This window comes from Mustela nivalis (assembly GCF_964662115.1).
Source record: "Mustela nivalis genome assembly, chromosome: 9".
NCBI classification, from domain to species: domain Eukaryota; kingdom Metazoa; phylum Chordata; class Mammalia; order Carnivora; family Mustelidae; genus Mustela; species Mustela nivalis.
The window spans coordinates 79297853-79319532 of record NC_139028.1 but is presented as its reverse complement, the minus strand read 5'-3'; the positions used below and the strand labels follow the sequence as shown (position 1 = coordinate 79319532).

Genomic DNA, 21680 nt, shown 5'->3' with positions numbered 1-21680 from the left:
ATTCCTGACCTGTTGCTGGATCTCTGTTAATTTCTGCATGTTTGTTCCGGGCTCCCAGAACACTTTTAACCAACTCTCAGAGCCACCCTGCCACATCCCATCCCATCACTGCCCCACCTGTAAATCTGGGGAAGAAAATCAGACATTAATGAAGAGGTGTTCAAGAGGGTGTGGCAAGTTCAGATATTCTGATAATAATGTGGGGGAGTTGGTGAGTTCTTAGGCGCAAGCTGGATGTATGTCAAACAAATCATGGTGTTTGGATACAAATCTGGTGCTCAGGACCAAGGTGAACACAGGGATATAGATTTGGAATTCGTAGCCATATTGAAAGCTATGTGAATGAAATTAACCAGAGAAAGGTCTTGAGGAAACAGAGAAAAGGGGCCAGACCAAACCCTGGGGGATATGATATTGAAGAGGGAGGGATAAAAAAGGAGAACCAGAGAGGAAGCAAACACACAGACAAATAGATGTATCTTGCTAAACCCAAATATACCCAGGGCCAAGCACACTCACAAGGAAAGCACACTCACCCAGAGAAGTATACGCTTCCACAGATGATCTGTGGTCTCTGTGTTTGGTTGCCTCCTCCCTAGAACAGATGACAGATGGTGGTTCTGCTTCCCCATTGTGGTAGGGTCAGAAGCTTTGAAGACAGAGGACAATGACCCTTCTCCATTCCCGACTGTGTGCTCCACCAGCTCATGGTCTGTTGTGAGGTTCAACACCCCCATCCCAGGACAGGACATTCCTACAGGTGCCTCTCTGCTTACAGGAGTCAGCCTAGGTTCTGAAATCTGAGTATCACTCATCCTCTGAAGACATCCATTGCAGAATGCCTCTGTCATGCTGGAGCCCACGTGCGCCTCGCAGGTGAGTTCTGGAGCACCTGATGTAGCCTATGATACAGGGTCTGCTCCTGGAGCCTTTAGGAAAAAGACAGAGATTTTAGCAGGACTCCTCTTTTCAGACACTCAGTTCTAAATTTTAATGCTCTTTTGAGATAGTATGTGGGTCAGTGTCACTAAGGACATTCTGGGCTCTTTGGTTGACTTCTGGGCTTGGAGCCAGATACACCTGGGTTTCTGCTCCTCTTTCCTTTCCTTTGTCTTTTGACAAGGGCATCATGAGGCCATTGGACCTACGTAGATTTCTCTGACTGTAAAGATATAAAACAAAGGGTCTCCTAATAGGGCTCAATACCAGAGATCCCCCAGGAGAGATCCCTGATTTCAATGGGGTATGTGGGATTAGATGAGCTCTGATGCCCAAGCTTCTAGAGTCCCTTGCTCTGTGAAGTCCAAGTGTTTTGTCAACCCTCATGTGGGGGTTACTCAAGTTCAGCTGTCTTGCAAACCTCAGTCCCACTCCATCTTCCCTTTCCATCCAACCCTAAACTCTTTGGGTTGTGCTTTTGAGTTGTTCTTCCTCGGTGTTGGGATATTAATATGAGGAAGTAGAAACAAGAAAGGAGAATTATCTGGGGTTTGAGCAAAAGGATGGTTTTTGAGGGAAAAAAAAAAACCCTAGATGATCCCACTCATTTAAATCAGCAGGACCACATTTTAAGATTTCCAGAACAAGTCTAATTTAAGAAAAGACAGTGCACAGGGGTTGCACTTTTTTTTAAGAGAGAGAACACAAGCAGGGGGAAAGGCAATGGAAGGGGGAGAAGTAGACACCCCGCTGAACGGGGACCCCCCCCCCCACTCTACACACGCACCCTGGGATCATGACCTGAGCTGAAGGCAGTCGTTTAACCAACTGAGCCACCCAGGTGCCCGACCAGTTTTTTATTTTGCTACGTAAAGACTAAAAACAATCAACTACCATCTCTCTCACTTAGTAAAGGAAAAAACATTTTAACCCTAAAATGGAAAGCAGTCTCAGAATTGAGGCCAATCCTGTAAATAGACTTCAACCTAGTGTCAAGGGTTGTATGACCTTGATTTTTTCCCCCTTCTTCTAGGCCAGCAGCAGGCATGGTGCCCTATAAAGAATGGGGCACCCAGAGAGCACTGGCTCTCACAGAGGCCAGCAGTTCCTGGTTAGAGTCCCAGCTCCACCACTTTCTCCCAGGCACATGTCTGAATCTTTCTGAGTGTCAGTTTCCTTTGCGGAAACAAGTAATTCCCTCAGAGAGTTTTGGGTGGGAGTTTCATGAGAAAAGTGCAGAAGGCACGTAACACGCTGATGCTGAAATCAGTACTCCGTATAGAATGCTTACCTTCTGAGTGGGCATTTGTCTGCCTGGAATCACTTAGGCACAGTCTCTTCTGAAGATGGGTGGGACTTCTCAACCTTCATAGACCTGGGAGTACCTCAGAGTCCCTTGGGAAGCTGATTAAACGCACAGGTAATGGAACTTCACCCAGGAGTTCTGCCTCAGTTGCTCTGAGATCTGTGTTTTAACAAGCTCCCCTCAAAGGATTCGTATGCATACTGAAGTTTGACAACATTTGTGTTGGACACAAGCATACAAATCAATAAGTAACCATGGGGACTTGTGATGAAAAGGGACACCAAAGAAAGGGTAGCCAAAGGGGAACCAGGACTGGGGTGGGGGGCATCAGACAGCTTGAAGAGCAAGCCAGGTTTCCCAGGCAGAGCAGTGTGGACATGTCCAAAGACATAAAGGTGGGAGTGTGCATAGGTATAGTGAGTGGGGGTGTGCATAGGTATGGCTGCAGCAAAGGGTACCAGGGAGAGTGGTAGGACATGTGCTTTGGGCACTGGCTTGTGGTGGTCTAAGGAATTTCAGACTGATGACCAAATGAAACAAGATGAAACCAGAGAGGGAGACAAACCATAAGAGACTCTTACTCAAAGGAAACACACTGAGGGTTGCTGGAGGACAGGAGTAATGGCGTGATGGGCATTGGGGAGTGTATGTGTTGTTATGAGCACTGGGTGTTAAATAAGACTGATGAATCACAGAAACAAATAATGCATTATATGTTAGTTGAATTTAAATTAAATATACAATATTTTATATATACACACACATATATGTATATTTGTGTGTGTGTGTGTGTGTGTGTGTGTGTGTGTATGGAAGAGATTTAAGAAAAAATATTGGTGACAAAGTCCATGGGGAACCAGGAAGATTTGCAGCTGGAGAAAACCAGCAGATTTCCACCATGTAAGTTTCATTTGACAGCAACCAGTATGGGAAATGGGATGGCACAGTCAGTACTGGGGACAAGGAGAACAATTAGGAAGCTGTTGCAGTCGTCCCAGAGGAAGCTGGGAACAGTAGAGGGTAGAGAGATGATTTTTCTCCAGTTCTTTCCTACTTCAGGATTCTGCCATCCCAGTGTGGTGTTTTACAGAGCTTAGGGGAAAGATTTTGTCTATGAGGCTATTCAAAAAAACCTGTTTTCTTGTAAAAGTGACATGTACTCATTATGAAAAATTTGGAAAATATGAACAAGTATAAACTATAGGAATTGCCTAGCATGCCACAGTCTGGAGAGAATTACAGTTGAACGTTTTGGTATATTTCCTTCCAGTTGCTTTCCACGCATGTTTCAAGTTTTAAAATCTAAATTCACCACAGTTTATTTAATTTTCCCAAATTGTTGAATATGTACATTGTTTTGCTATTATCAATAATGCTGCAATGAACATATTCTGTATAATCTCTGCCTACGTCTTTTTGATTATTTTTTTAGGAAACATTTTTGGAAGTAGGATGATTAGACCAAAGGGAATTACTGTATTTATGGTTCACAAATTGCTCTCCAGATAGATTGCCAAAAAGAATTTCTGCTTTTGTGAGAGCTATAAAGAACATTAATTCATCTGGTAAATAAACATGTAAATTCTTTACTGAAGCATGACATAAAGATCACATTTCTGTTTCAATGAATGTCCTGGAAGCTCCACTTTGGGGATTAATAACAACAAATGTTTTCCAGTGTTTGCTGTATGCCAGGCTGGGTGCTATACCTGTATTTTTTTTTTTAATTCTCACAATACCTTTATGATATTGGCCCTATTATTGTTTCATCTTGCAGATGGGGAACTTGAGGCTCAGAGAGACTAAGGGACTTGACCTACTGCACCTATAAAGAAACAGGTCATTATTAACCATGCCTCAAATTCTTTAATTGGACTTGGCCAGAAGTTATATCTGAAGCCAGAGGTCACAAGCCTTAGTTCCCCAATTATTGAAGAATCTTGAATAAGACTGTTGACGCAGTGCTTGGAGAAGAAGTATCAGCTGGCCTTGCATCTTGGGTAATAAATAGAGAATATACATCTAGGTTACCATAAAATTTCATTAAATCTCTATTTATATCCTGTCATTATAAAATTTTAAGTTTGTTGACTATCAAATGACTTCCTTATAACAAGACAGGTTGGTTTTAATACTTGAAGGGTTGCTGACAAATAACCTTGAGACCATACAGGAAACTACTTTCGTTACGATGTTTGTGTTGTGAAATTGGGTTGTTTACTTAAGCTTGTAAACTGGGTTTATCATAAGACATTGAAGTCACCCACATACTTGTGAAAACTGTCTCCCTATGACTTCCTGGGGTTGATTACGTAACTTTATTAATAAAGGTGACTCAGCTTGTTTGTTGGAAGCACCAAACCGCTGCCTTTGATATTTGCCCTTTTGGTGCCTGTATCAATTTGCTCTTTGCTAGCCAACATCTCAATTTATAATCGTGTGTGTAACTCAGTGGATTTGATTATCTTCCCCCGATTGGATTAGAAGCCCCATAAGAGGTGAGCCCATGCCTGTTTCTGGTCATCATTTCATAACCAATGTTTAAAGCAGAATCCAGCACATAGTACGTTCTCCTGATGATTTGCTGTATAAATGAGGGAATGTCTGAGTCTACCGGCCATACACCCTGCAGGGACCCCTTGGAGGGAGGAGAACTAGAAAAGATGAAGAGGGAGGAGTGGAGGGACTGGATATTGTGGCCAGAGAGAAAAAAAAAAAATCCACTGTTAATGAGGGAGTTGTTGAAAAGAATGGAAATGCTTGTATAGTAAAGTAGTGGTTCTCAAACAGTGTTCCTCCAGGATCTCAGTGGTTTCCCCAATGTCTGTGAGCTGGCCTGACAGTACCACTAAAATAAAATAAACCTAGGCTGGTTCTCAATTTTAGTTTTCTCAATCTTCAATTGCTATTCTGTGTATTTTTCTTAAATTTTAATTCCTGCTGTCTATTAACTATACGAAGGCCTCGTGTACTGTGGCACATTATGTAATATATGGTCCGTTAAAAATTAATACATCGATATTTCAGAAAGTCCACAAATAACAAGCTGTTTGAAAATACCGGGGGGGCTGGGGCGCCTGGGTGGCTCAGTGGGTTAAGCCACTGCCTTCGGCTCAGATCATGATCTCAGAGTCCTGGGATCGAGCCCCGCATCGGGCTCTCTGCTTGGCGGGGAGCCTGCTTCCTCCTCTCTCTGTGGCTGCCTCTCTGCCTGCTTGTCATCTCTCTCTGTCAAATAAATAAATAAAATCTTTAAAAAAAAAAAAAGAAAGAAAGAAAGAAAGAAAGGGAGAAAGAGAGAAAGAAAAGAAAATACCGGGGGGATGGGGTGTGTGCCTGAGTGGCTCAGTCAGTTGAGCACCCAACTTTTGGTTTTGGCTCAGGTCGTGATCTCATGAGATTGAGCCTTGCTTTGACCCCCAAATCGGTCTCTATGCCCAGTGTGGCGTCTCCTTGGGATTTTCTCTCCCTCTGCTCCTCCCCCCGACTCTTTCTCTCTAAAATAAATGAATAAATCTTTAAAAAAAAAAAAAAAAAAAAAAGGAAGCTAGCTGAGGAAGAGGGTTGCAGATGGGATGATGTGTTTTGAGATGAGCAGGGCAGGGAGACCTCATACAAAAAGACACTTTAGGACTGTGTTATAGGGGTGCCCAAGTATAATGCTGTCCCAAGAATGACTGCATCTGACCAGAGGAGAAGTGTCAGTTCTTTTGGTGACCTCATTTTCCCAACCACTTGGGCTGAGCTTATAGTTAACGAAATCCAAAATATTTTCTTCTATCCCCTGACGTTGCCATTTTTTGGATCAAATTCAGGGATTGGCAATTTTTGCCATTACGCTTGATCTCTGTTAGATTCCTGCCCATGAAATCTTTGTGGATTTGGATTCCGACAGTAGGTGCCATAGGTCCCAACCATACCCTCTGCCATAGGCCGAATCATGTCCCTCTCCAAACTCATAGAGTGAAGCCCTAACCCCCAGTGTGATGGTCTTTGGTTACGGGGCCTTTGGGAGGTAATTAGGGTGAGTGAGGTCACAAGGGTAAGGCTCTCAGAATGGGATTAGTGCCCTCATAAGAAAAGACACCGGAGAGTTTGCTCACTCTCTCTCTGCCACATTGAGGACGCACCTAGAAGACAAGTCTGCAAGCCAGGAGGAGGGTACCTACCAGAACCCGGCCATGCTGGCACGCCGATCTCAGACTTTCTAGCCTTCAGAACTGTGAGGAAAGACATGTCTATTGTTAAAGTGACCCAGCCTCTGGTATTTTGTTATAGCAACCTAAGCTGAATGAAGACACCCTCCCTCTTCCTCCCAGTATTTCATTATTCCCATTAGCCTCAACTGCCACCTTCCTTATCACATAGTTGCTTCACCAGGTTACATGGTTACTCACCTTCCAGATGCCTTTGCTTTCACTTCACAAGCTGCCCTAGTCCCACCTGGCCTCTATCTGCGTACCTCCACCTCCAACAAAATTGAATGTGCCCCACTCTGGGTTCTTCCACCTTCCATAAATCAATTTATGAAAGGCCGAGAGAGCCACTAACATTAAGCAAATCACTTAAAAACATAGTCTCTGAGGTCAGAATGTTCGAGTTCATGTTCCAATTCTACCCTCTGCTAACTACCTGACCTTAGGCAAGTAGTACAACCTACATGTGCCTCAGCTGATCTGTAAAATGAGGTGATTTACATGAGTTAATGTATCTGTACTACTTGGAACAATGTCTAGCCATACGTCACAGTTTATGAAATCTTTAGATCAACCCTGTGAAGTAGGAATTACCATTTCCTTTTACGGAGAAGTGGCACCTCTCTTCACTCTATCACTTTACCCTGTTTCATTGTCTTCACAACACCTACTGCCATCCCCATGTATCATTATGTATTAGTTTTCCTGTTTATTGTCTGTCTCCCCAACAACCCTCCACATCTGCTAGAATGAAAGCTCTTGGAGATAAGGGACTTTGTTTTGTTCACCAGGTAATTCTATGCCTAGTAAGCTCTCAATAAATATTTTTAAATAAACATGTGAACAAACGAACAAATGAATGAATGAATGAATGAATGAAAATAAGGAGCTCGAGTACAGAGAGGCCAAGTTGCTAGGCTAAGACCACACAGCAAGTAACTGGCAGAGCCAGCATTTGATATCAGGTCTAGATGGTTCTAAAAATCCATACTTGCTCTCCCACTGCTTCCCGGAACAGCAGAAATGAGCACAGTTGGAGGAGGAAGCTGGGGGAAGGGGATTAGATAACATTCAGCTCCTTAAGCCAGAGCTTCCGCTCTCTCCTCCCTGCGTGACTCCCAAAGTCACAGGGCACAGCTGATACACTCTACCCTGACATCCAAGGTGCGTTCAGAACCTGCAAGCCAGCTGCACCTTGCAGGTATGACTGGACTGTATGGGAACCGTACAGGATCTCACAAAGTAGAGAGAGAAAACGCCACGCTATAGGAATGGCCCCAGTCTAGGTGTCCAGAGGCCAAGGCTCCAGTCCGGGCTTAGCAAGCCAACTAACCACTTTGAGAATGCTTGTAAGTCATTTAAATTCTCTTAACCCTTATCTTTCCCTTTTGTCATTTGTGCTGATGGCTTGATTTTTATTGACACAAATAAGTAAACTGACCCAAAAAAGGGGGGGGGGGATCTACTTTAAAACCAATCAATTATCAGAAAGGCTGCCTTTGTGTTAATTGTGCCTAAATTTTAAAATGCTGGATTTGGCAGAAATTCTCCAAAATTTAGGTGGAAAACATTATGCTTAATGGTCACCTAATTCAGCTCCTCTGAATACACTTGGGAGTGCATTTTTTGGAAGAAATATAAAATTATATTTTCTGATAATTATACCAAAGCATGGGTCTAATAAAAAAATATTTTATGGTTAAAGTAACTGGTTGGTAATATTTTCACTCAACATTTTGGATAATCTCTTTTAAGCTTTATATGCACAATAATGGTTTCTAACACTTGTATTGAACTTTAGTTTCTTCCCTTACAAATGGGGTGGATAATTCCCATCTCACAAATATACTGAGAAATTCTTGTGGAATAACAAATCTACAGGGTTCCTGTTGAACACTCAGAAGGGAACATGATACACAGTAAGCTTTCAACAAATGGTACTTCTATTAGTTATCGGTTTCTGCTTAGTTATTCCTAAACTTAGCAGCTTAAAAAAATAGACATTCATTATCTCACAGTTTCTAGAGATCAGGAATCCAGAAGTGGCTTTTGCAGAGATAAGTCTAGGTCAGGTTATCTCCTGAGGTCCTAGACAACATGTCAACTGGTCACCTAGGACAGCAGTCATCACAAGACTCAATTGGAGTAGGAGAATCTGCTTCCAACCTTTCACCCAGTTGCTGGCAATCTTCTGTTCTTAGCTGGACAGAGGCTTCCAAGCCTGGCCATGTGGGCCTCTCCATAGGGCTGCTCACAACATAGAAGTTTACTTCCCCAGAGCGACAGATCCAAGAAAGAGAGGAAAAGAGGACAGTACAGATGGAAGCCTAAATCATTTATAACCTAATCTCTGAAGTGACACAGCTGCTTCACATCCGCCATATGCTGCCCCCAGGCAATGAAGGAGGAAACTGTACAGGGTGTGAATATCAGGAGGCAAAAGTCGTGGGAGCCAAAGTGGACACTGGCTACTTAAATTTATTATTACTATTATTTCTTCTTCTGGCTAAAATTCCGTTTCCTGGACCCACTTCTAGAGTTTCCCATTTGGTAGCCACCGAAAAGCTAGGTAATTGGAGATGCCTGAGTGGCTCAGTCATTAAGCGTCTGCCTTCGGCTCAGGTCATGATCCTGGGGTGCTGGGATTGAGCCCCGCACCGGGCTCCCTGCTTGGTGGAGAGTCTGCATCTGCCCCTCCCTCTCCCCCTTTTTGTGTTCCCTCTCTTGCTGTCTCTCTCTGTTAAATAAACAAATAAAATCTTAAAAAAAAAAAAAAAGAAAGAAAAGCCAGGTAATTTTGATACTGGTAGACTGGGGACAGTCATGAATTCTCCCGTAGAGAGACTTAAGCACAGGTTCAGAGTGTCAACAAATAAGGGAAGCAGAAATATCAGAAAAGAATTTTATGTTTGGGGGCGCCTGGGTGGCTCAGTGGGTTAAAGCCTCTGCCTTCGGCTCGGGTCATGATCCCAGGGTCCTGGGATCGAGCCCCGCATCGGGCTCTCTGCTCGGCAGGGAGCCTGCTTCCTCCTTCTCTCTCTCTGCCTGCCTCTCAGCCTACTTGTGATCTCTGCCTGTCAAATAAATAAATAAAATCTTAAAAAAAAAAAAAAGAATTTTATGTTTGGTATTTTAAAAGATCAAAGTCATCAGAGTAGAAATACTCAGAACTTTGCTGGATTTCCATATCTTTTTACTTCTTAATCACGAATGTGGAAGGAGGTGGAGTCCATGTTTTTCAATGTTCTGGGGCCCTGCCTGGAGTACACACTTTGCGAACCACTGTTCTTATTCTAAATTCTAGCTTCTGAACTTCTAAACTTCTAGCTTCTAAATTCTAAACTTCTCTTTGTTTCCCTCCCTTAGCACAGCCCTTACTTCGGGCTCCTCTGCCTTTCTTTCCTGGCTACTGTTAACCTTCTAGCCTAAGTGGCTAAGCTGACCACAAGCTCTTTGTGAAATTGAAAAAATGATGCGCAAGACTGTGTTAATTGAAGTAAAGTACCCAAGTGAAGACAGGTTTCAGGCCCCACTCCGTGCTGGCCTTGCTTACCTTCAGTTCATATGGATGTGCTTTTAGCCTCCAGCTGCCCAAGAAGGAGTCAGTGGGTGGGATCCACCCGCAGCAGCTTCCCGAGTCCTGAGCATTTCCCCCAGCTCACACGAAAGGAGGCCAGGCCAGGCCTCCTGAAAACCAAAGGCTTTTCCCAGGCAGCTTACTACTGCTTTGATCATTTGATTCACTCCAGCCTTAGGGGCTAGACCCATTTCTTCCCCATCTTACGTTTTGGACCCTTTTCCTTCTACTTCTTAGTCTGACTTTGTCAGTCTTTGTTTTTTCAAAGTTCTTCTTTATTTTAAATTTCTAGGTAGTACCTACTTGTGGTTAATAATGGTGATGATATGGGGTGCCTGGGTGGCTCAGTTGGTTAAAGCCTCTGCCTTCAGCTCAGGTCATAATCTCAGGGTCCTGGGATTGAGCCCCGCATCGGGCTCTCTGCTCAGCAGGGAGCCTGCTTCCTCCTCTCTCTCTCTGCCTGCCTCTCTGCCTACTTGTGATCTCTCTGTCAAATAAATAAATAAAATCTTAAAAAAAAATTAATGATGATGATGAAAAGTAAAACCTGCACAGTGCCCAGTAACTTTCCTTCCCATCCTGGACCCCCACCCGCCCTCCCCAAGGAGAACCATTGTGGATGGTTTTTTGGATAGTGTCTCAAACATGTGCAATGAATTTATAAGTAGGTCTCACCCCTCCTCTCTCCATTACAAACAGATTGGAAAAAACTATATACAGTGGTCTGCATCTTGCTTTACTCACCGGGCAGAATATCCCAGAACCCTTTCCTCATCAACACGGATACGCCATTCACCAGCAAATTTATACACAAGCAAATCTACGGCATTCTTTAAACAGCTGCCCAGTATTCCGTTACCTGGACCTGTTACTGCTTGTTAGTTCCCTTTGGGTGAGGATTTGGGCCATTTGTTTTGGTTTTAGTTAGTACAACAATGAGTATCTTCACATGAGCACATCTGCTTAATAAATCCCTAAAAGTTCAGTCATTGGCTCACAGCAGCATGCATTTTTAGTTTTGATATTAATCCCGCGATGACGGCACCGGGTTCCTCACACTTTCACGACACTGAGTGTTATTAACCCTTTTACTGACATTTTTATTTTTGCCAACTGGAGAGGTGGAAAAGATCTCATTTTATTTTAGGTTTATTCATTTAATTATGAATGGGATTGAGCCTCTTTTCACGTTTATCAGCCACGCATGAGCTGTTCTTTTCCTGTGAGCTATTACTTCTTTTGTGGTTTGATTGGAGCTGCACAGCATTCCCAAGGCCCTTTCCTAGGCCTGCGCTCCACCCACCACCAGCCCCTGCTCCTGCCCCACCCTGTCCTCTACTGCCGCCTAGTGGTAGAGGTTGGCTTTACCACAGGCCCTCACAGATGCTCTAATTGCCTGCTCCTTCTAGGGGCCTAAACGCTGCTGGAATCACGCCCTTAGTTTCTGGGATTCTCTTTTAGCAAATAAAAAACGCAGGACCTCTAGCTAAATATGAATTTCATACATATGACACATAACTTGGAAAAGGGTTGCCTGATAAATTTCCCAACACCTAGTTAAATTTGGGTTTCAGAGAAATCACGCATAATTTTTTTTTAACATATAATATATGCGTGATAGAAGGTATGTGCTCTGGTGAGTGCTGTGAAGTGTGTAAACCTGGCGATTCACAGATCACATTCACAGATTCACGATTCACATAACCCCTGGGGCTAATAATATGTTAAAAAAAAATTATGCGTGATTTCTCTGAAACCCAAATTTAACTAGGTGTTGGGAAATTTATCAGGCAACCCTTTTCCAAGGCCTTCGGCTGAATCTGGGTGCCCGTGGTCACCACACCCTAACCTGTTTATCCTCAGCAAGTCCTACTGTGCTACATTCCGACCAGCAGTTTTCAAAATTATGATTGCAGGTAGCTACATAAATCATTGTGGTTAAGATCGTGGCCCCGGATTTGCATCCTGACTCCAGCCACTAACGAGGTGTGAAATCTCGTGAAAGGAGCAGCCTCTCTGCTGCTCCTGTTTCCTCACTGGGAGAATAAGAACAGTAAGAATATTCTCCTCACTGGGTTGCTTTGATGATTTCTAACATCAAAGCTACCATTTATTAGGCGCTTTGCATTTGTCAGTTTACATTTGTCATTTGTTATTAGAATAAAAAAAATCCATAGCAATTATAAAGATAGTAAGACACATGAAATCTAGAGCAGTTATAAAGATATTAAGATATATATGGGGGCGCCTGGGTGGCTCAGTGGGTTAAGCCTCTGCCTTCAGCTCAGGTCATGATCTCAGGATCCTAGGATTGAGTTGGGGCTTCCGGCCTGCCTCTCTGCCTACTTGTAATCTCTGTCAAATAAACAAATAAAATCTTTAAAAAAAAAAAAAAGGACACACATGGAGGCATCCAGAAGAATCGAGGGGGGATTGCCACCACAACGTACGGAAAGGGGCGGGATAAAGGGCTACTTTTATTACAAATAAGTTGTATAGGGGCGCCTGGGTGGCTCAGTCGGTTCAACATCTGTCTTCAGCTCAGGTCATGATCCCAGGGGTCTGGGATCGAGTTTACATCGCATGGGGCTCCCTGCTCAGCTGGGAGCCTGTTTCTCCCTCTGCCCCTTCCCCTGGCTCGTGCGCGCTCTCTCTCTCTCTCTCTCTCAAATAATTAAATAAAATCTTTTAAAAAAATAAGTGTTGGGGCATCTGGATGGCTCAGTCAGTTAAACCTTTACCTTTGGCTCAGGTCATGGTCCCAGACTCCTGGGATCCAACCCGCATCAGGCTCCCTGCTCAGTGAAGAGTCAGCTTCACCCTCTCCCTTTTCCCTGCCCCCCAGCTTGTGCTCAATTTCTTTTTCTCTCACTCTGCTTTTCTCTCAAATAAATAAATAAAATCTTTTATTTAACATTTTATTTATTTATTTATTTGAGAAAGAGAGAGATAGGAGAGGAGGAGCAGAGGGAGAGAATCCCAAGCCGACTCCCCCTCTGAGCTGAGGGTTGGGGAGAGCCTGATTCGGGCTCAGTCTCACCACCCATGAGATCATGACTGAGCTGAAACCAAGAGTTGACCCTTAATGGACTGAGCCACCCAGGTGTTCCTCCAAATTTTTTTCCTTCAGTTTTTTAGGCATGAGGGCCCAGAGCTCAGATTGCATTTTCAGTGACCTTTATCCTGCTCTCTCCTGAATGTCAGCTTCCCTTGTAACAGCAAGGTGGCTTCAGCCGGGCCAGGCCTTATATTAGCACACCTAACCACCCTGAGCTGTCTTCTTTCCCTGCCATGACTAGAAAGGCCTGCACCAGGAGAATGCCAGGATCTGACTGCAGGGCTAATTGTGGGCCTGCCTTCTGTGGGCCCTAAACACTTCTGCGTTCATGAACCCCTTCCTCCATAAAATTTTCTTAAAATTATTTTTTATTATGTTATAAGACTGTACTAGTGGTAAAAATGAATAATGACTACTATGTATTGTATTAGTCATTTTAGGCTGCCATAACAAAATACTGCAAACTGGGTGGCCTAAACAACAGATATTTATTTTCTGACACTTCTTGAGATCAAGAAGTGCTGTCAGAGTTAGTGTCTGGTAAGACCTCCTCACCTCCCCCACTCTTTGCCGATTTCAAACGATATTACAAAGCTGTAGTAATCAAAATAGTATGGTAAGGGCCTCAAAGCAGACTCAATAGAGCAATGGAACAGACTACAGACCAGAAATAAACATATATATATATACGCTCAATCAGTTTTCAGCAAAGGAACTAACAATATACAAACGCAGAAAGGACAGTCTCTTCAATAAACAGTGCTGTGAAGGCTGGACCACCACATGTAAAAGACTGAAACCAGACTGCTAGCTTGCACCACACACCATAATTAACTCAAAATGCATTGCAGACTTGGACCATAAAACCTGAAACCGTAAAACTCCTAGAAGAAAAATCAGGGGTAAGTTCCTTGGTATTGGTCTTGGCAATGATTTTTTGTATTTGACACCAAAAGGCAACAAAAGCGAAAGTAAAAAGTTGGGCTACGTCAAAATGAAAAGCTTCTGCATAGCAAAGGGAAGCAAAGGAAAGGGGGTGTATGGATGGAGGTGCTGTGAGAATAAGCATCTGGTAAGACCTCTTCCTGGCTTTCACGTAGCCACCTCCTTGCTGGGTCCTCACATGGCCATTCTTCTGTGTGGACGTGGGGAGAGAGAACTTTTGGGTATCCCTTGGGATACCTGTGGGATCGGGGTCTCAGTCTTATGACCCCATTTAATCTTACTTACCTCCCTAAAAGTCCTATCTTCAAATACTGTCACCCTCTATTGCACTGGGGATCAGGATTTCAGCATATGAATTTGGGGGAGAGGAGGCAACACAATTGAATTCATAACATATAAGAAAGCATCCTCTTTAACCTAAAAGTTCTTTTTTTTTCTTTTGATTCAAAAATTAAGGAACTTTCTTAAGTCTTAAAAAGACTGAGCCCTAGGCATTGTGTCTATTCTACTTGAGGGATATATGTTCCCGCTTGATTAATTTAGGCCTAGATCCACAGAGCTTTTACCTTAATCACATGGAAAATGGGGGTGAGATTATACTGGTTAGATTATGGCACTCTCTAGAGCTGGGAACAGGGTCTATCCTACCCAGATGGAATTCCTGCTATACAATGGCAGAGGGAAAGGGACAGATGCCCGTGAAATAATTGAAATATCCATTGCAGATGTGAACAATTTCCAGAAGAAGAAAAAGAACAACACATTATCAATTAGCATATGAAAAGATCCTGGCTAGTGACTGAGGATAGGAAAAATAAAACGAGTTATTTTTCACTCGTCAAATGGGCAAAATCTTAAGTTTGGAAGTGTCCAGAGCTGCTATACAGAGAAAAGGGTGCTCCAATATACTGTTGATGGAAATCTAAGTGAGTATGCACATTTTGGAGGACAGTTAGGTAGTAGCCATCAAAATTTTAATTGTGCATACATACCCTTTATCCCAGCAACCCAATTTCTAGGTACCTAAATATCTAACACATAGAAAAACACGAGGAATATTTGCACATGAAAGCATGTACAAGGATATTTATTGCAGTATTGTTCATGTTGGTAAAAATGTATAAGAAGCTTTACAATTCACTAACAGTAGTGTGTTTAAATAAGCTGTGCTAACTGTGTACTATGGAATATGACGCAGCAGCTATAAAAAACAGTACATCTATATGTACTTATCTGAAAATAGCTCCAAGACATAATTTAAACTTAAAAAAATTGCACATACATATGTACATAAATACACATACATAGAATGATCTCAGTTCCATAAGCCAAATTGTGCTTCCAAACGTAGTATCATAGATTTGCACTGCTATGTAGATATTACATATGTTATACCCTATGTATGTGTATTACATATATATTGTACCTTAGGCATAATCGTGGGAGAGAAAAGCATCTGAAGAGCCCACAGCAATCTGGTACAGTACTTACCTTTCGTAAGAGAAATGAAACTGAGTAGGGCTGATGGGGGCTTTTATGTTATTCTTATTACATGGATTTTTTTAACGTCAAGACTTGTATTCAAATACTATGCAATACCTACATTTAAAAAATGAAAAAAAAAATAATTTGCCTAAGGAGACATGGTTTTCCCATGGCAGAGCTAAGATAAAAGCCTTAACTTGAGATTGGCAAAGACCCAGCTCATTCCATCATTAACTGGTCACACAATCTCTCTGAGTTTGCCTTTCTCCTAAGAGCCCCTGCCCTCCACCCTCATGACTACCTGTTTCTCTCCTTTTCTTTACCAAATGCCTTTAAAGACCATGGCCACCCATCCTTCCTCCTGCCCATTAACCCCTAGTTGCTCTGTTCTCCCCTGGTCACATTGCTGCAACTGTTTATAAAAGCCTGGCTGGGTTGCCTGGGTGGCTCAGTCGTTAAGCATCTGCCTTCAGCTCAGGTCATGATCTCAGGATCCTAGGATCGAGTCCCATGTCAGTCCCATGGTCGGCAGGAAGTCTGCTTCTCCTTCTATCTCCCCCCCCCCCCCATCCACACTCTCAAATCTTAAAAAAAGAGGGAAAAAAAAGCCTTGCTGTCAGATTAGGGTGACTTCATTACTGGGGGAGCCCACGTGCTGAGACCGCTAACCCCACAGGCCTGCCCTGCCCAGGCCTCTGGCTCTAGCTAAGAATCACAAAAGCGCCACTGCAGTAGCCCTGCTGGTCCAGACTCTGTTCCAGAAGGGCATCTCTGAAAGGGTATTTCATGTCTGTAAAAGAACTCTCCAGAAAGGAATAAATAAGTCTTTCCTCAAAGACTGAGGATTAACAAAACAAACAAACAAACAAAAACATGCATGTGCTTTCTTATATTACACATATGAGTGAAACCATATGATAATCGTCTTTCTCTGACTGACTTATTTCCTTCAGCATAATCCCCTCCAGTTCCAGTTACGTCAGTGCAAATGGTAAGCATTCATCCTTTATGATGGCTGAGTAATATTCCATTGTATATCTATATCTGGTCTTGTTTATCCATTCAGCTGTCAATGGACAGCTCAGCTCTCTCCAGAGTGTGGCTACCGTGGACACCGCTGGTATAAGCACTGTGGTGCGGGTGCCCCTGCGGTAAAACTGGGTGATGGGCATGAAGGAGAGCACGTGAGGTGATGAGCACTGGGGGTTGTACACAACTGATAATTTGTTAAACACTACATCTGAAACTAATGGTGTACTAGATGTTGGCTAACTGAATTTAAATGAAAAAACAACATGCATGTGGGGGCACATAATAAAGTGGGGAGTGCTTTATAGTCACTGGCTGCTGTGATCCCTTTTTTAAAACCTAAAAAACAAAATGAATAAATAAATAAATAAAATAAATAGAACCTAAAAAAAACTTGGTTTGTTTTGAAAAGGCAGGGCAGGCACAAGAGAAAACACTCAAACAGCACCAAAGGGAAGAAGGTGAAGGTAAGCCTCCCTCCCTCCCACATGCGACTGAGCTCTCTCTTCCAGAGATGGCTGTTTTCTAGATCCACTCAGCACGCATCTGTTCGAAGATCAGCATAGATGCAAGCATAGATGTATGTATGTGTACCTCTATATTCGTTACTAATCCCCTTAGCAGCACACGTTGTTCTACATCTTGCTTTTTTCACCTATGTATTCAGAGATTGATAAATATTGATCGATAACTGTATCCCTCAGAAATATGCAGACATATAGATCAGCCTCATTCTTTCTAAGAGCTGCATAGTTTTCCAGGCTAAGGTTGTACCGATATTTAATTAGGCTCCTACTGCTGGACCTTCAGGTTGTTTTTCAAACCATGCTGCAGTGAATAACTCTATTCAATTGTCTTTGCCCCCATGTGTGAATATTCTGGTAGAACATATTCCTAGAAAGGGACTTTCTCAGAGTAGTTGTATTTTAGACTTTTGACTGAGAAGGCCAGTATATTCTAATACACTTGATCTTAGCCAAAAGGCCGAGAAGCGATTCAGTATATCGCAATAGAATGGAGCCCAGAGCCAAGTGCCAGTTCTGGACTTCCTACTTAGGTGCACTTAGCCACTCTGTGCTACAGTTTCCCTATCTGTCACAGTACCTTTGTCTTAGGGTTGCTGTGAAAACTGGATAATATATGAAAACTGGATAATATACAAAAACTGCTTAGAAGAGCATCTGGTGTGCAATAAAAAACAAATAGCATGGGTCTTAAGTGTATTATATTAATTCTTTAGTTTGTCAAATTGCCTTCACGAGGTTAAGGTAATCTATATTCCCACTGGAGTGTCTTATTTCTCCTGATCCTCACCAACACTGCTTATTTTCAAACTTTTTGAAGTTTGTTAATCTGATGGGTAAAAAAAGTACCACCTCATTACCTTCACAGTCCTGTTCCTACTGAACCTCCTCACGGGATTTGACATATGAAGCATAGACCTATTAGCTTGTCCCTTTCTCAATGGAAGTCTTCTCTGTTGCTTCCTAGAACATTGCATTCTCCTCCTTTGGTTCTCTACCTGCCTTTCTGCTTGGTCTTTTACTAGCTCCTCTTCCTCCTTCCCTCCTGGCTCTCAAGACCTTCGCAATATGGCTTCACCTACTTTTCTGACCTGATTTCCTATCCCTATTCCTCGTTTTTTTCTTCTAAATACATTCACAACTTGTTCTCTGAATCCTTTTATGTGCTTTCCTGCCTCTCTTGTCTTTGCTTCTGTTCCAACTGGAATTCTATCACTTCTCCAGTTACCGGGAAAAATACAGGACACCCAGTTAAATTTGAATTTCAGATAAACAATTGTTTCTAGTGAATTTTACTGTTTACCTGAAATTCAAATTCAACTGGGCATCTTGTTTTATTGCTAAATCTGTCAACCCTATCCCCAGTACTTTGTACCCTAATGCAGTGAATAATACATCATTGTTACTTGTGTTCGTGTAAGAATGAATGCTCTAACCAGGCAAGGGCTGGGTCTTTCCTTTCTTTGTATTGTATGTAGGGCTGGGCACACAGTAGTTCCTCAGGAAGTATTTGCTGAATTCAATGATAATTCATTTTCTTTTTGTTTTTTTTTCAAAGATTTTATTTATCCACCTTCGGAGAGAGAGATCACAAGTAGGCAGAGTGGCAGGCAGAGAGAGAGGGGTAAGCAGACTCCCCGCCAAGCAGAGAGCCCGATGTGGGGCCTGATCCCAGGACCCCGAGATCATGACCCAAGCCGAAGGCAGAGGCTTTAACCCACTGAGCCACCCAGGCGCCCAATACATTTCCTTCCCTCTCATTCCTTACTTCACTCCCATCTCTGGCTGTTGTTGTTGATGATTTTGAGTAACTATTTTATTAGTTACCTAATTTAAGCTCTTTTAGATTATGATCTTATGTGTATATATTTATACCGGTTCAAATGGAATAATTGAAATATAGAGGTGAGCCAGCATGATGGCTAATGTCTCACAGATAGTCTTGGCTTCCCGTTGGCTAATTATGTAATATTAGTCCAGTTTCTTTCATTCATAAAATAGTAACAAGTGCCTTACTATAGGAACTTGTGATTAAATCAGATGATATCCAGGTGTCAGGCATTTGGTATATAGTCAGGTCTCAATATATGTTAGCTATTATGATATTGAATGTTGAAGGCTTTTCATTTAAAGATTCATTAATTTGGTCCCAAAATCTGGAGGTTTTTTTGATGGTAGGTCTTTTTCCTTTGTTTATTGAGGTATAATTCACATATAACATTAGTTTCAGGTATACAACAGAAATGATTCAGTATTTGTATATATTGTGAAATTATGACCACAGTAAGTCTAGTTTAACATGTCACCATAGTTACACTTTTTTTCTTGTGATGACAACTTTTAAGATCTACTCTCTTAACAAATTTCAAATATGCATCACATTTTATGCATATGAGCAAGGAACTGTGCTGGTGATGGCAATAATAATGGGTAATATAGGCGTGGTCTCTGTTCTCATAGACCTTACAATCTAGCATGAGATAACCAAGAAGTTAGAAAGAAAAAGCACAAATATGTAATTACAAACTGTGCAAGATTCCATAAAGGAAAACACTGGGAGCTGGAAGAATTCACTAAAGGGGTCCTGAACTAGTTCAGGAAATACTTCCTTGAGAACTAATACCTGACATTTATTGAATACTCAGCATATGCCAGTGTATTAGAATGCTGGGGCTCCCACAACAAAATACCACAGAAACCTATTTTCTCACAATTTTCGAGGTTAAGAGGTCTAACAGCAAGGTGTAAGCAGCGTTGGTTTCTTCTGGGGCCTTTCTCCTTGACTTATAGCCATCTTCTCTCTGTGTCTTCACAAGATCTTCCTCTGTCCCTGTCTACGTCTATATTTCTTTGTCTTATAAGGACACCCATCATATTGGATTAGGGTCCACTCTAATGGCCTCATTCTAACTTAGTTATCTTTTTAAAGACCCTATCTCCAAATATGGTCACACTTGGGAGGTCCTGAGGATTAGGACCTCATATGAATTTTGGGGGCAGACAACTCAGCCTGTAACAGCCATGGTAACCTTACTTGAATTATTTTACAGTAATCTTTTAATAACACTATTATTTTCATTTTATAGATTAAACTGATGTATAGTCAAGCCCTGACTAAAGTCAAACAATACCTAGAAATCAACAGAAGTGGGGCTTAAACCCAGATAACCACTCACTAAAGGCCATGATGAAAGATGAGTTACAGCTGGCCCAGCAAAGTTTAGAAGGAGCAGAGCAGGCAAAGAAGAAAAAAGGGGGAAGGTCCTGGAGTGGAAGAGAGCTTGGCACAAATAAGGGAATGAAATGTAGAGCTGATGAGGTTACAGAAGTGGGCCAGGGCAAATCATGGCAGTCCTTAAAACTACAGTTAGGATTAAGATTTTTGTCTTTATCCTAAGAACAATCAGAAGACACTGAAAGATGACCCTCCCTGCTGAATAGAGAGAATCACTTGAAGGAAATTCAAAAATCTTAGTTTTGATTTTTTACAGTTGAGGCCCCTAAGATCTGCAAGCTTTTCCAGTACATTACACTCAAGTTTCTTCATAATCTGTGATAGTGATGGAGAAATATTTGTAGAGTTGGCCTCCTACAAGTGAGAACTACTTCAAGTAGGTGGGCCTGTATCTGAAAAGAATGTATAGCATAAGTGAGCTATAGGTTACGCTGGCCTCTTTGGAAGGAATAGGAAGGTTGTGAATTCCAGGTATTCCATCAGTCTAAGTCTTCATCTGGGTCTGTTTTGGGGCAGCCTTAAATAGAGACATGCAGTCAGGGCCGCAGCTCAGCATTAAAACTTTAGTTGTAAAGAGTAAGACCAAGGAGCTTTGCCTAATACTTTAAAACAACTTTACTTAGGTATAATTTACATGCTGCAAAATTCACCGAAGTGTACAATGAGTTTTAGTAAATTTACAGCACAATCATCACCACGATCCAGTTTGGGAACATTTCCATCACACTGAAAAGATCGTCCAATTAGTTACCAGCCAGTCGAGGCTTATTCCCACCCCGGGTCTAATTAGTGTAGTTTACTGAAGGAGACGACTTTACAGGACCCAGATACTCTTAAAAGGAAGCCGAGACTGGACTCCCAATTAATATGGAAAATATATGTATGTTTCATCAGTGCGCCAAGTTTTGTCTAGACTGGGTCTGTATGCAAAGAATTCATTCGTCCACTACGTGAAGCTTATTATCTAGATGAGACAAAAGCACTAGTCTGCGCATCTATACATGACATGCATGCATCTGTGTAGGAGGTGAGCACACACCATGTACCAGGACCGAATGAGTAATGTGTATCCAACACTGAGGACTGGTCCGTACCGTGTGCGCCTGCGCAACTTCACGAGCGTCTAGAAACCGGTAACTGAAACCCCCTGCTCGAGACCTGTCGGCTCAGCTGTTGAGGCCCCGCCGTTTCGGACCTGAGCGCCCACCCGTGACACCCAACGAGCCGAGGCCTGGTAAGTAAACCCTCACCCTCCCAGCCCTCCTACTCCTCCCACCCCTCGCTCACCCTACTCAGAGCTCACAAGGAACACCGAGATAATCAGGTCGCGCGCCCCGGCCTCCAGGGAAGCCGCTCTCTCCCTTAGCCACGCCCCTCATTTTACTA

General features: G+C 42.5%; 1 protein-coding gene and 1 long non-coding RNA gene across 3 annotated transcripts in view; one reads left to right on the top strand and one right to left on the bottom strand.

The window, feature by feature from the left end:
- The first annotated feature begins 644 nt into the window (after window positions 1-644).
- Window positions 645-21680, top strand: part of SPTY2D1 (SPT2 chromatin protein domain containing 1) — a 43657-nt gene continuing 22621 nt past the window's right edge. The window contains exons 1-2 of one of the 2 annotated variants that reach the window (XM_082747297.1): window positions 645-876; window positions 21319-21528. The gene's annotated coding sequence lies outside the window, so the exon portion shown is untranslated. The remainder of the gene's footprint in view (window positions 877-21318; window positions 21529-21680) is intronic. The other variant, XM_082747296.1, reaches the window with a different exon arrangement.
- LOC309872721 lies at window positions 859-21665 on the bottom strand. Its single transcript, XR_014316084.1, has 3 exons — window positions 21582-21665; window positions 20945-21020; window positions 859-929 (listed from the first exon to the last, which is right to left on the bottom strand). It is a non-coding gene; the product is annotated as an uncharacterized lncRNA (long non-coding RNA).